The sequence below is a fragment of the Chrysochloris asiatica genome, unplaced genomic scaffold (genome assembly GCF_000296735.1).
Source record: "Chrysochloris asiatica unplaced genomic scaffold, ChrAsi1.0 scaffold00067, whole genome shotgun sequence".
In the NCBI taxonomy this organism is placed as follows: Eukaryota; Metazoa; Chordata; class Mammalia; order Afrosoricida; family Chrysochloridae; genus Chrysochloris; species Chrysochloris asiatica.
This window is the reverse complement of record NW_006408585.1, coordinates 12,289,312-12,305,161: the sequence shown is the minus strand read 5'-3', so window position 1 is coordinate 12,305,161 and position 15,850 is coordinate 12,289,312. Positions and strand designations below refer to the sequence as shown.

Genomic DNA, 15,850 nt, shown 5'->3' with positions numbered 1-15,850 from the left:
AAAATTTGAAAAGGGGCAACTATGAGTCAACAGCAACAACAAGGATAAAGAGCTCTTATCAGAGTAACAGAAATTCTGCTAAAATTGAAACAAAAATGAACATCCAATTTATGATGAAGCTTGGGTGGAAGAATATTAAAATCATTGATGGCTTATAAAACATTTATGTGGATAATGTCCCAAAGAAATCAGCAGTTTATCAACAGATAACTTGTTTTAAGAAGAGGGGAGATGATGTTGAAAATGAAATCAACAATGGCAGACCATCTACATCAATTTTTTTTTTTTGGGGGGGTGGGAACCAAAACATTTGTGTCCTAATTGAAGAGGACCAATGATTAATAGCAGAAACAATAGCCAACACATAGACATTTGGTTGGCTAATGGTTCAGCTTAATACAACTCTAACTGAAAATGTTGAGCAAACTTTCTGCTCAATGGGGGACAAAACTGTTGGCGCCAGATCAGCTTCAGACAAGAGGCAGAGCTTTCCGTGGGAATTTTATGCAAGTGGCATCAAGATCCTGAAGGATTTCTTGAAAGAATTTTAACGGGAGATGAAACCTGACTATATATCTGTCTGGTCATGAAGACAAAGCACAGTCTGAGAAATGTCTACCAAGAAGTGGAAGTGGTCCAGTCAAAGCAAAAGCAGGCTAGTCAAGAACAAAGGTCACGGCAACTCTTTTTTTGGAACAATTACACCTGCTTCTTAGGAGGGAGAGTGTTTTGAGAAAGTTAGCCAAAGCTTACCACAAAAATGCCTGTGAAAGCCTCGTCCGAGTGCTTCTCCACCACAGCGCTTTGGCTCATTCCTCTCATCAAACAAGTGCAATTGGCAAGAGTTTCGATTGATGGAAATCATTAGGTACGCACCTTACAGTTCTGCAGTGGCTCCTTCTGACTTCTTTTGGTTTCCAAATCTTAAAAATAATCTTCACACAGTATCCATTTTCCACCAGTAAAATAATATTAAAAAGAAAAGAAAACACGCCTGCATTGACATGATTAAACTCCCAAGATCTCAGTTCTTTAGGGATGGACACAATGGCTGGGTATCATTGCTTACAAAAGTGTCTTGACCTTGATGGCCCTTATGTGGAGAGATAAAATTTATATATTTATTATTTTCACATTTTAATTCCATTTTCTCACAAACTTTCTGAATCCCCCTTCTATTTATTAGGGTTAGCTTTGGCTGTATGACCAAAAGTTTAAAAAAAAAAAAAAGACCCTGGAGAAATAGGGGTGTTGTCTTTTCTTTCTTCGATCTTGAAGTGTTTCATTTTTGTTTTGCATTTTGGGGTGAGGAGCATCCTTCTTTCATTTCTTCTTCCTTCCCACCACTTCCTCACCAAAAATGAAATGTTTGTTTCAAGGAGACAAATTTAAGAAAGCTTTGGTTTTATCTTCATGTACTTCCTACATGAGTTCCAAGCCAGACCTTGTCCTCCCACCTCATCCCTAGAAAACTTCTAGACCAAAAATTAATGATCTCCTATCTGTAAAGATTAAAAAGAGAAAACAAACTAATACATATTTTTATATCTACATGTTGACAAAGTTTACCTTTAGTAAAGTCTTTCTAGATAACACGGAGAATGTAGGAACGCAGAAGGGTTGCTATTTCTTCAGCTTTGAGTGTTTCTTTGTTTTTTAGTTTTCTTTCTTCCTTCCTTTAAATCATCATAAAAGAGACTTACCAGAATTAGTTACTTGATAAATACCAAAGCTCAAAATCTTTAGTTCCTTGGGTTTGGGTGCCGCAGAATACAGCACGCCTTGGGCAGAAGGAGGCAGGTATCTGCTTCAGGCTCTGGCACAAGGCCTTGCATTTCCTCTTACTGCCCGCCAAGGCTACTACAGGGAGACCAGCTCCTTTCTGCCTTTTCTAAGGATTTTTTCTGCTGTCATGAGCACCTGCCGGTTCCCCCTGAGCTCACTTGCATTGATTCCTGAAGAAGTCATCAATAGCTAAGCTTTTTTCTTTACTTTCCTGTTTGCAAATATGAAGCATGGGGTAACTCTTCTGAAAAGTTCAATTGAGAAGTTAATAGTCTGCTGGATGTATAATGTCCTTTACTCTTGGTTGAGGGCAAGAGCATTCTAAGCACTAATTTTGAATCCTTTTCAATGAGTTCCTTGAGGCAATGAAAAGAGTAGAGAAAAGCAATGAAGAACATTAAGCAATTATCTCTTAAAATTATTTAAGCAAAAATAGCTAAAACAATTTCTCTTACAAAACCTTATGAAGCAGTGGAAAGGATTCTGTATAGTCAGTATTCTTACTCATGTAGCAGTTTGAAGAGGTAAGCAGAAATGAAATACTGAGTTCTAAAAGTCTCAACTTAGTGTAACACTGTAGGGTCAGCACTGGACTTCCAACCACCAGCTGTTCCTCAGGAACCCTATACAGGGCCGCTAGGAGTTGGAACCGACTCTATGGCACTGAACAACATCGTATTGAAGCGGTCCTGGAATGACACAGTAGAATAAGCACTGGACTGGTAACAGCAAGATCAGTGGTTCAAACCCTCGAGCTGCTCCTTGAAAACCCTATGCAGGATTACTAGGAGTTGAAACAGACTCAATGATACTTAAGAAGATGCTGATGAGTCATTGCTGCAAAGGGGTTGGGAAATGGGATTAAGTGATTTTCTGTGATACAAAAGCCTAGTACAATGAAAACTTTGTCATGTACAAATGATGACCTTCTCCCCCACTTCTGCTATAGAACACTCTCCAATATTTCCAAAGAACCCTTCAAACATGGTAGTTAAGAACATAGACCTGAAGCTAGTCTGCTTGAGTTGAAGCTCAGTTCTGAGCTGTACACCTCTTTAAGTAGACTCTCTGGATCTTGGTTTCCTCAGCTATAAAACAGGGCTAATGTGTGAGTTGTTACAGAAAAAGTTCTGGCAATGGTGTGGTTAGAAGTCCAGTGCTTTATCCTATAGTGTCAAACCTACAGAACTCTTTCGCCACCTAGGGATTCTTAAAGGAAGAAACATAAAACAAACCAAATCCACTGCCATCTAGTTGATTTGGAATCATAGCAGCCCTCTGTAGGGTTTCTGCACTTGCAAATCTTTATGGGAGCAGAAAGCCTCCACTTTCTCCTGTGGATCATCTGGTGAATTCCAACTGTGACCTTGTGGTTAGTAGCCCAACATGTAATGCATGACATCACCAGGGCTCCTGTAAAGGCAGAAAATCACTTCATTGGTATCATTTCTTACACTTGCATTCTTGGTTGGATAGTTGAGACTTTGCTTCAGCTGGGACTGGTCATCACAGTGGGATGCTCACATCTCACTGATCTTCAACAGGTCTTGGAATGACAGAACCCAAACCTAACCCATTGGCCCTGAGCCACATTCAACTCATAGAGACCCTATAGGACAGAGCAGACGTCACCTAGAGGCTTCCCAAGGCTGTCATCTTGATGTGGAAGCCCACTGCCACATCTGTCTCTCCTGGAGTGACTGGTGGGTTCAAACCACTGACCTCCCAGTTAACCAGCCAAGCACTTTAAATACTGTGTCACCAAGGAAGTGCGGGGGACCCAGGAAGGAGAGGAGGTATTAGGCACACTTTTACTGGGAAAAGAGGAATGTCTTTTTATCTCACTCACATTGCTTAGCATGCTCTGTGTGAAGAAGTTCAGCTGCTGCCTGTTCCTTCCCTCAAGCACCCAATCGATAAAGATTTATTGAGCACCTGACGCACTGCAGTCCTTAGGCGGTACTAGTAATAGTGACGTCTTGCCTGTTGGAGCCTGAGTGAGGCACACAGGATGAGACAAGCCGATAGAGGCAGACAACAGGCCATAGGAGCACAGAGCTTTGAAAATATCGGGAGAGACTTTACCTGGAAGGTGGCATGTTTCATTGAATGGTGAAGAATTGATGGGATTATCCAGATAAACAAAACAGATGAGGCAGAAGAAAGCAAACACCAAAGAGCCCAAAGTTTTCCTAGTTGAGAGATTAGCAAGTCATGTTCCATCGGTCTTAACCTAATACTGGGTTAACCTTTTGCCAAGATTGGCCCATGTGACATCTTTCCAGCTTGGAGTAAAGAGTACAAGTCTTGATGAATAGACTTCTGGTCAGACCAATCCCTACTAGTTTCTGGTCTGGGCATCGTATGCCTTGACCTTACACACTGGCTCTCAGAGCTCTTTATTAAAACATGCTGTTAAAGCAATTGTTTTCTTCAAGGTCAAGAACTACTTGTGTTTTCCTCTCTTCATAACTTCTGGGATAGCATCTCAAATTGGGATTCTCACTTGCAGCAGAATCATCTGGAAGGCAAAGACATGTTTTAAAAACACAGATTCCCACCCCCACCTTGCTCTACTGAACCAACTACACTGAGGTGGGTGATGGGAATCTTTATGTTAAATTAGGGGCTGAGGAAGAAATATACTTTTGAAAACCTATCTCCCAGGGAAGGGACTAATGATGTATTAAACATTTTTTAGTTAATGGATTAACTTTAAGAAAACATATCCCCTAAATAATTCTGATGCTCATCATAGTGCCTAACTGTGGGATGTGTAGAGACAAGTAGAAAGCCTGGCAAATTATAGGTGTTCAACGTAAGTTCAAGAAATCAAAGACCAAGTGGTTATCTAGAAGAATATAGTGTAAGCAGACCATGGTGGGGAAATGGCAAGGTCTTGTGGAAGGGTAGGGAGCAACCACCATCAAAAGGAAGGTTGAGATCATGGGAGGTGGTGATGTTGAACATCTGGAACCTTCTGTGGTCCAGGTCAGACCTCTAGCAAGACAAGCGTCCCCAGCCCAACTGCCATTTGATACTGAAGGGGAAGTTAAAAAGCATGCTTCCAGTTCTGAGAACTCATTTTTTTAAGTTTTAAAAAGTTTTATTTTAGTCTAAGATGTGTACCGTATATTGTTAAGTGCCGTCAAGTCGGTTTTGACCCAAAGTGACCCTGTGTAGGATTTCCAAAGAGCAGCTGGTGAGCTTGAGCCACCGACCTTGCAGTTCAAATGACTTTGCAGTCTGACGCATTAGCCCACAGCGCCACATCAGGACTCCGTGTACTTTCTAGGCCTTTAAACTTAAATGGACTATTTTTAGAGCAGTTCTAGGTTTACAGAATCATTGTGCAGAAAGTATAGAATTTCCATACAGCCTCTCTCCCTATCCTCATCCCCACAACACACTGACACACAGTTTCTCCTAGTATTAGCATCTTCCATTCATGTGGTACAGTTTGTTTTTTTACAGTTGATCTACTTATATGGATGTACATCATTATTAAGTCCATAGTTTGCATTAGAGTTCATTCTTTGGGTTGTGGAGCTCTGGTGGCCCAGTGGTTAAGCACCCAGCTGCTAACTGAAAGGTTGTTGGTTCAAACCCAGTAGCTGCTCTAAGGGAGAATGATATGGCAGTGTGCTTCCATGAAGATTTACAGCTTTGGAAACCCTGTCAGTAGTTCTACTCTGTCTTATTGGCATGCTGGGAGTCAGAATTCACTTGACAGTAATGAATCTGGTTTGCTTTGGTTTGTACAGTATTAATGGGTTTTGACAAACTCATATGGCATGTATCTACCATTATAGTGTCTTACAGGATACTGTGACTGCCCTGTGCTCTGTGGATTTGTTTTACCCTTGGAAACCACTGATCATTTCACTAACAAGACAGTAGTCTTATTACAGATATTATCAAACCTCTACTCAGTGTAGAGCAGACTTTAAAAAAATATGTAGTTGTGAAATATTTTGCCAGCATCTTTCATTTTTTAACATTTTTACTAATGTTCATTTTTGCCTGTGGTATTTTGTTATTTGTTTCACAATTTACTCCTTTCTTTGGTTACTTCTTAACTGTTTTGAACAGAAACGTAAGTGAAAAGATAGGTTCCCACAAAAGGGGTCTTGCACAAAAAGGACCATTTTCCTAAGAATTAGCATCATGACACAGTATTCTCCCATCATCATTACCTGTTGCCTTAGAGTGGATTACAATTCATGCTAACCCCGTGCGTGTCAGAGTTAAAACTGCTCCATGAGATTTTCTATTTAAGAATTTATTTTTGTTGTTGTTGAGAATATATTCAAGGTTCCATATGTACAATTCCTTGGTCATTGATGACATTTTTCTAGTTACTGAAACTTTTCCTTTTCTAAATTGCTCCTCCCCTGTTAACATAAACTCACTGCCTCTAAAATTCCCTACCTAATCTTTTGAGTTACTGTTATCCGTTTGATTCATAAAGATAGTTCTTTAAAAAAAAAAAAAAAAAATACCCAAGGCAGATATTTGAGACTATCATTTCATTTAAAGAAGACTGTTGTTGTAGGTAAGTGCTGTCAAGTTCAAACCCTCCAGCTGCTCCTCAGGAACCCTATAAATGGTTTAGGAGGAGCAGCTGGAAGGTTTGAACCCCAGACCTTGTGGTCCAGGTTTTTAAGGTTTAAAGGTTATCTCAAAGCAATAATTTTGGGATTTCATCTAGTCTCTGTGGTTCCAGAAAGTCTAGAGTCCAGGAGAATTTAAAATTATGTTGTGTATTTTCCCTTTTTTTGATCAGGATCCTCCTGTAGATGTTTGGTCAAAATACTTAGTAATAGTAGCTGGGCACCATCCAGTTCTTAACCTCATAGCCAAGGAGGCCTGTTTGGAACTCTTTCTTCTGTCACGCACCTACATTTGTAACTCAACTCGCGTTCTTCTGAAAAATAGGACAATCATACTTACCAAAGGATTGTTCCTAAATAGAATAACAATACATAACATGTTTAAGCATCTGAATGTACAGTAACAGCTCAGTATGTGTTACTTCCTTTTTGTCTATTAATGGAGGCAAGAGAGAACTTAAAGATTACCTGGTCTAGTATCTGCATATTGTTGTTGTTGTGTGCCTTCGAGTCAGTTCCTACCCATAGTGACCTTGTGTAGGGTTTTCGAGGAGGGGCTGGTGAGCCTGCATTGCCAACCTTATACTTCAAACCGAGTTTGCAGTCCAGCATATTAACCCACAGCACCGCACCAGGACTCCATATTAGAGGGAATGAGATGGAAACTCAGAGATGCAAACTGATTTGTCCAAAGCCAAACAAACTAGGAAGAGGCAGAGCTAATAACTAAAGGAAATATATCTGTCTTTGAATTTCTCAGAAAGTGATTGCTAGGGCTCTTAAAAATCCCACGTTATCCTGTAAAATTAGTGCCCCTGAACAATGGCCTGAGGTCATTTAAATGACAAAATGCAAGTCCCCCACCTAGATTGAAAGCCAGCTAATGGCTCTTACTATGCATGTCCCAGTTGAAGCATAGAACCCAGACATTTGCAGCCTGAGGATTCCCTCCCACTGTTTGTAGATCAAACACAAACAGAAATAGTGGGAGGCCGGTCCATCTCTAACTGAGAGAATCAATATCAATGAAACAGACAAAATCCCCAAATCTCAAAATAATGAAAACAAAGATATCCAAGTAATAAAATCTGCTAGAATCACAAAGACAACACAACTCGGATCTCAGCTGGCTCAATGAAAGTGTCCATTAACAAGGGATTAACACAAGGGAAGTACACAACCAGTCAATAGGAAATGACAATATTTCACACAGTCTCGTTTGAGCCCACCCTTGGATAATGGATGAAGGGTGTGTTGAGATGCTGGGGTCTGACTATAGAGTCTCCAGAAGGCATCAGCCGTATATGTCAACTTGGAGAAACATCCCCATAAACTGTCATTTGTTGGATGAAAATTTAGAGCTGCCCGCTAGAAGAGAAGACAAAGTACACATTAATGGACCCTTTGCGTCTGGTCCACTGAAATTTTGAACAGATTCTTAGAAACAAAGCCATAGCTAACGATAATAACTTTTTAAATGGTGGATTTTAGTTGAAATTCCCAAATGTCAGTGTTTTGGGGTGGGAAGTTTGGGGACTGAGGAGCCATGATGACACAATGCTTAAGTGTTTGGCTGTGAACTGAAAATCAGCAGTTTGAGACCACCAGATTCTGCGCTGAAGAAAGATGTGGCAATCTACCTCCGTAAAGATTTCCTGCCTTGGAAACCCTGTGGGCAGTTCTATCTATGCTACCAAAAGGTGACTCAACAGCCATGGAGGCGCAGAGAAGTGTTTTGAGAGTTGTTGTTGTTGTTGTTATGTGCCGTGGAGTCGGTTCCGACTCATAGCGACCCTGTACAGGGTTTCTGAGGCTGTAAATCCTTACGGGAGCAGAAAACTTCATCTTTCCCCCGCGGAACAGCTGGTAGTTTCAAACTATTGACCTTGCGGTTTGCATCCCGATTTGTGACCACTATGCTACCAGAGCTCAAAAAAAAAAAAAAAAAAAAAAGAGACTCTGGGATAAAATTGTATCCATTTCTCAGGAAGTAAGAAGCATTTTCCATGCTGTGCATGAAGATAATGTGGAATTTTAAAAGAAACTGCATTGTGAATTGAGTGAAATTTTATAGAGTTGACATCAGTTTTACAAACAAATCACATACTTTGTTTATCTGAATGACTACAATCTCCTCAACATACCAACAATCTCCTCCACATATGTAGCCATTATAACTTCCTTCCCAACCCCTCTGAACCTTGTCCCCAGGGAAGTGTTGTCCTTTTAATATTAAATGGTTGACCAATTCCATGGTAACCATACTTCATTAGTGTTGTCTCCCTACATACTTATCTACTGCATAGTTGAAAATGTGGCCATAAGGGTGAGTTCTGTTCCAGACCTGAAAGATGATCAAGGGCCACAGTCTCTTGTCCCTGAACTTTTTCTGACTAGTTAAGTCTAGTCTTTTTGTTTTGTTTTGTTCTATCTTGTCTCTCGCTCTCCTTAGGGCTATCTAATGTGATTCCTTTCAGAGCAGTCGAGAGTGGTCTTCAGATACCATCTAATTCTTCTGCTCTCTGAGCTGTAGAGACTGCTGGTCACATGTTTTATTAATCTACTGGACTAATTGAGTGTAAGCATTTTCAGTTTTAAATACTCATCTTTCCTTCACGCAAGGAGAGACAATAGTTGTACCTTAACGGGCCACTCATGAGCTTTTAAGATCCCAGTCGCTACTCACCAAAGTAGAATGGAGGACATTGTCTTTGTGGACTGTATTATGTGCAGACATTTTTTTTTTCTCAATTTAAAAGATCATACGTTGGACAAGCCAGAAGATATGTATATAGCTGACCAGTGGGTATAAATTAGTATACAAATTTTTTATGGTAGTTGCATATTCCAAGCTAATAGGTAAAAAATTTATGTTGTTAAGTGCCACTGAGTCCATTATAAATCAAAGTGACTCTGTTTAGGGTTTTCAAGGAGCAACTGGTAAGTTTCAATTACTGACCTTGGGGTTCAAACTGACTTTATGGTCCAAAGCTTTATGCCACAGCATCACACTAGGTCTCCAAGCGAGCTATAGAGTTGAAATAAGTGTTCGCTATTTATAGGAAAGAATTCTGGTGTAGCACTGTGGGTTAATGTGCCTGACAGCAAAGGCAGTTTGAACCATAGGGTTGGTGGTTCAAACTCATCAGATGCTCCTCAGAAACCCTATACAGGGTCGTTATGAGTTGGAACTGACCCAACGGCACTCCACATTTATAGGAAAACATTCAAACTCTTCTGCAATTGTTAACACTTAAAAAGTAAATAATTTTTTTGTTCATTTATCATATAATCTATGGAAAGCCAGCATGTTTTGTAACCAAGTGCAATTATCTCAGATAAAATGGGCTTTGTGTGCTTGTTAACCAGGAAGTATGAGAAGATGCCCAACTTTAAAAGCAACCCATTCTCACAAGCACACCGCACTTTGTGCTCTGCACCACAAAAGTACTATGGCCTGAAAAAGGCAGCTTCTGCTTTGGAAACTTATTATATCGAACAGAAAAGAGGCGAGAAGAATGAGCAGGCAAGCTTTGAACCCTTAATAGATGCTGAACCTAAAGAGGTTGGGACTTTTTAAATAATAGCTCATAGTAATCCAAGCCAACATAACCAAGCCGTTTGCTATGTGGTCCTTTCCAACTAGGGCAACCCCATGTGTGTCAAAGTAAACTGTGCTTCAGAGAGGTTTTCGGTGACTGGTTTTTCAGAAGTAGATCTGAAGGGGTTATATGTATTTAGTAAATAACAGATTGGGACACATCATCAAAGATTTGGTCTACAACAGGACTGAATATTTTTAATTGGGGCCATCCCAGAATGACTGATTAATCTCCCTCTGGTAGCATAGTGGTTAGGAATTGGGCTGCGAACCTTAAGGTCAGTGGTTCAAAACTACCAGCCGCTCCGCTGGAGAAAGATGAGGCTTTCTACTCCCGTAAGGATTTACACCCTCGGAAACCCTGTACAGGGTCACTATGGGTCAGAACAAACTCGATGGCACTTAACAACAACAACAACAATTCTAGAAGAAAAGAACTCTTTTCTTAGTGGTTACGAGTCAGGCTGCTAACCTCATGTTCAGTAGTTCAAAACTACTAGCAGTTCCGTGGGAGAAACTTGAGGCTTTCTGTTCCTGTAAAGATGTATAGCCTCTGAAACCCTGTACAAGGTCTCTGAGTCGGAACCAACTCCACAGCACACCACCAACACCATTCTAGAAGACAAAGAGCCCTGGTAGAAAAGTGCGTTACAAGATGTGCTGCTAACCACAAGGTCAGCAGTTTGAATCCACCAGCTTATCCTTGAGAGAAAGATGAGGTTTTCTGCTCCCGTAAAGATTTACAGCCCTATAGAGGGTCACGATGAGTCGGAACCAACTTGATGGCCCACAACTACCACCACCATTCTAGGAGAGAGAAAAAAAGAGCCCTAGTGTCACAGTGGTTTACTCATCAGATTGCTAACTCCAAGATGGGTGGTTCAAACCTACCAGCAGCTGTGGTGTGGGAGAAAGATGAGGCTGTCTGTACCTATAAATTTATACAGACTCAGAAGCCCTGCAGAGAGTCCCTGTGAGTCCAACCTGATTTAATAGCAGTCGGTTTGGTTTGAGATTTTATTCTAGAAGAAATTCTTGTTTATCGTGACTTCTCTCACTTCTTCCAAATTCTCCAATCCAGTGTCTACCTCATTAGACTGCTGTTCAACAAAAAAACATTTGCCTCTACAGCTTGCATGTCTATTAGCGTGTCCATGTGGGCTCATGCATACTCATCCAGTTATTTTCCAATTATGAAAGTATTTCTTATTTTGGCTACTGGTATCCATGTACCCTGAGGGGAAAATAGTATTTTAGCAAAGACATGAGGCTTAGTCGCAATAACATTTTACTTAAATGTTAAGGATTTGAGGCAAGTCTTGGGGACTAAAACCATATTAGTAAAAACTTCGATTGAGGGAGAGACAAGAGTAGTTTGGGAATTGTTTTCCATGTTTAGCTATTGGGGAAATCTTTTTATGTAAATAGACTGCACGCCTTTTAAAAATACCACTTAGCCTTTTAAGAATACTGACTTATCTAAGTAAGGCTTAGAATCCCGGCCTTTTTTCTATTTCCCTGAGCAGAGAGTATGTTAATACTGTGCAGTTGAACTACAGCCTGTTGCTTGTATTCATTCTCATCCAAGGAAGGGCCATAATAGAAGGATGCCAACGTTTCTCTGCTTAGTGGGATTTCAACATGGCACCTTAAGTCAATAAACCTTGGGGGTCTCCTCTGTGACAATCATTGTGAGTATGATAAATAAGATAGGACTGTCAGGAGGCTACAAAGCATTTAAGACATAAGCATGGATTTTGGAATCAAACTAACCTAGAACCAAATCTCAATGTGATATGCACTGTAGTTAGTCGTCTAGTCATTCTCTTTGAGTTCTTCATGGAGATAGAAATACTATTTCCTAGACTGCCTTGCAGAAAGAGGTAGCCATGAGACATAACTCTGGTGAATAAGATGATGAACGAGATTCTGGGAAAAGTTTTAATGAAGAGAGGCAACCTCAACTATCAGGGTATTATTTCCACGGCTATCTGCTGGAGATCTAGCAGACATACGGCAATGAAGACTCTGAGGTCAAAAACGGGACAGGTGGACAGCCACAAAAAGTGTGTCCCTGCTAGGGTTCTGAGCCAACACACCACTGTTAAGTCTCTTCTGCACTAAAGAAACTAACTAAACCCCAACTTGCCACCAATGGTCAGGTTTCCTATTATTTGTCGCCAAAGGCCAATGATTCCTATGAACTTCATTGTCCTTACCTTCAGAATGGGGCTCTAATCTTTACCTACTTTGAAGATTTGCTATAAAGCTTAACAGATCTCTACTCACCGTTTCTAATCCAGTGTGTGGCCCACACTTATAATTGGTATAAAATATTATTAAGTTTGAAATAAGTAATCATTTCCTTTGGAAAAACTTAAAGGAACAGAGTCAGGGTCTCCTGAAATGGGGGAACAATCTTCTAGGCAAGTTGTAAGGTCAGGTTGGGGTGGGAGCCAACTGGCTGAGCTCAGCCTTAATAAACTTTTAGCTCCATTTTGTTAAGTGCCACGAAATAGGTTCTGACTCATCGCAATCTTGTATAGAGTTTCTAAGGAGTGGCTGGTGGGTTTGAACTGCCAACCTGTGGTTAGCAGTCCAGTGCTTATATTACAGTGTCACAACAGGACTCCTTTAGCTCCATTTTTATTGTTAAGTGCCATTGAAATAGTTTCAACTCACAACAACCCTCTATAGGGTTTCCAAGGAGACCTTCACTCTGCTAGATATATTCCTAAATATTTCATCCTTTGGGCAGCTATTATAAATGGTATTGCTTTCCTAATTCCTTTCCAGTGCTATCATTATTGGTATAAAGGAAGCCTACAGATTTTTTTTTTTTTTTGCAAGTTTTTATTGTGAATTGAGTGATAGTTCACATGGGAGAACATGGGTTTCTCACTCATATTTCGTTTCGCTGCAATGATTAAAATGTCCTCCGTGCATCATAATCCAACAGTATTTGCTTCTATTCCGTTTTGTTTTGTTTTGTTTTGGGGGGGGTGTACACAAAAACATTCAGAAATATATAATAATTTAAACAATCAAAGGGCACATTACATTCTGTAAGCCAGCTCTGTCTTTTGCTTCTCTCTTTCTCCATGTCTTCTTCTCTGCCCCATCTCTGGTGTTGCTGCCTCTCTGAATAGGGTCTCACATTCTCCTCTTGCATTTCTCCCTTGGTGGCCCTAGGGTCCTGGAATGTAAGATTAAACTACTCCCCCTTTTTAGTTACAAAACTTCTACCTTTACAGTTGTGACAATCGCAACTAGTCATGATAACAATTTCTCACTACTGAATCGTAAGAACCTTATCCCCATCTCTTTTCACCAGACCTGTCTAGACAAGATGAAAATTATTCAATGGGGACTTTAACTTTCTCCTCACACTCTTAAACTAAACTCTCTCATGAAAACTTGCAAGCCAATCACTTTCTGTCTTTATCACACCCTCATTTTAGGTAGCCAAAATCTAAGTTACCCATCCCTATCAAATCTGTATATAGAGGGGATAGGATTAATACCTGATGTTAAGACTCTTTCCCTCTCAGTTGGTATTTTAAGTTACTACATCCATAAGTATAGGTCAAGTTCATCAATTTTGATCATCAAACCATCAAGGTTAGGTCAAATGGGTACAATATGCAAGTTTGGGCTTCTTATGCATCTCCCCTCACTTCATATTAGACGAATGCTTTACTCTCGGTTCTAGCTCTCCATGGCTATGTCCTCGTCCATGGGCTCACGTGTCCCCAGGTCTCACCACACTTCAGACCAACCAGCCCTTCCTCTTCTCTCTATCTAATCTCCAGGTCAATGAGAGTCTATAGACTGTGGTAGTACTCAGCCCATATCTTCATTGGTGCTTTTCATCTGCAACTCACCTGTAGACCAGCATGGTCATCAGCAAGCTTACAAGCCTGCTCATGTATTCCCTTTGAGTTTCAGTCTTGGAGGGGGGTTTGTCCTGAAGGAACTTGATTGGTTGCCTTGATGGCTCCCTGGCAAGCAACTTGCTGGTTCTTGTAGTAGCCAATCGGACTGCCATTTTTGTTTTGGATTTTTCTTGCTGATCTTTCAAGAAGTATCTTCTGTTGCTCTAGCTGTTCCAGGCTAGTCTGCTTGTCTTTTCTAAGGGGGATGTCCCACCTCAAAAGGTTTTGGATGGGGACCAGAATTCCACCTAAGTTCCTATACATTAAAAAGGTTATGCCAGAAACCTATTTCACTGGGCAATTTCTAGAACTCCTTTTAGGTATTCCAATCAGTTATAGATAGACTAAAGACAGGCTTACAAGCTTTCTGTAATCAGGTTTCCTTTCTATCCCACTCAAGTGTCTATTTTACAATAGTATGCAAGGTAAATTAATACTCATAAGACAGTCAGGCATCTTAACATTATTTCCCCTCTTCAGAGTATTCCTCAATCCCTATATCACAGAGCCCTGTTGTTCCAAGGTTGAGCATACATGACTATTTACCGCTGTCCCATTTAGTCCATGCAAACCTGCCTCAGTGTTCCCCAATCTACCTTGTTCTTCCACCCCACTCCCATTTCTGTGTATTGCCCTCCCCAACACCCAAACTATGATGTGTCTATCCTACCCTGTGCTCTACCATCCTCTCCCTCCACCCTATCTCCCCCACCCCAAAAAAAACGACAAAGAATTTTTTTTTTTTCCTTTTGGTATGGGTATCTTTTCTTAAGCTTTTACAATGAGGGTCTTATGCAATATTTATCCTTTTGTGACTAACTAATTTCACTCAGTATAATGTCCTCAAGTTTCATCCATGTTATGTAATGACTTGCAGCTTCCTTGTTATTCTTCAAGGTAGCATAGTGTTCCATTGTGTGTATGTACCACAGTTTGTTTATCCATTCTTCAGTTGATGGGCACTTAGGCTGTCTTCATCTTTTTGCTATTGTGAATAGCACTGTTATGAACATTGGTGTGCATATATCTACTCGTGTTCTGGCTCGTATTTCTTTTGGCTACATACCAAGTAGGGGATTTGGTGGATCATATGGTATTTCTATTTCCAACGTTCTGAGGAAGCACCACACTGTTTTCCAGAGTGGCTGGACCATTTTGCATTCCCACCAGCAATGTAGGAGGGTCCCAGTGTCTCCACATCCTCACCAGCACTCATTGTCCTCTGCTTTTTAAAAAGTTTTTATTGTGAACTGAGTGATAGTTTACATGATATAAAGAGAAAAAATGAGCTTAATACCATCATTCATTGCAATGATTACAATCTTCTCCGTGCATCATCATTCAACAGTGTTTGCTTCCAAATGCAAAAACATTCAGGAATATGTAGTAATTTAAAAAACCAAAGGACACATTGTGAATGCCTGCCTCCTGGCCGCCAATAACCAGTCCTTCTCTTTCCATGAGTACAGAGTCCTCAGCTGCTCCCTCTCTCCAGGTCCTCATATCTGCCTCCATCTCTGGTATTGCTGCTTCTCTGGATAGGGTCCCGTACTCTGCTGTGCTCTTCTCCCTTGATAGTCCTAGAGTCGTCTGTTTCTGGACTGTACAATTAACTACTCCCCCATTTTTGTTACAAAACTTGTACCTTTACAATTGTGACAATCACAATTAGTCATGATAACAATTTCTCACTATTGAATCATAAGAATCTTATGGGCATCTCTTTTCACCAAACCCGTCTAGACAAGATGAAAACTATTCAATGGGGCCTGTACCTACCCCCACACATTGTGTGTGTGTGTGTGTGTGTGTGTGTGTGTGTGTGTGAATTGAGTGAAAGTTTACAGGGCAGATCATCAGTTTTACATGCAACAAATCATATACTTTGTTTCATTACAATGATTATAATCCCCTCC

The 15,850-nt window shown here is 40.5% G+C and overlaps 1 pseudogene; it reads left to right on the top strand.

The window, feature by feature from the left end:
* LOC102822965 overlaps positions 1-15,850 on the top strand; it is a 95,564-nt pseudogene that overhangs the window by 37,770 nt on the left and 41,944 nt on the right.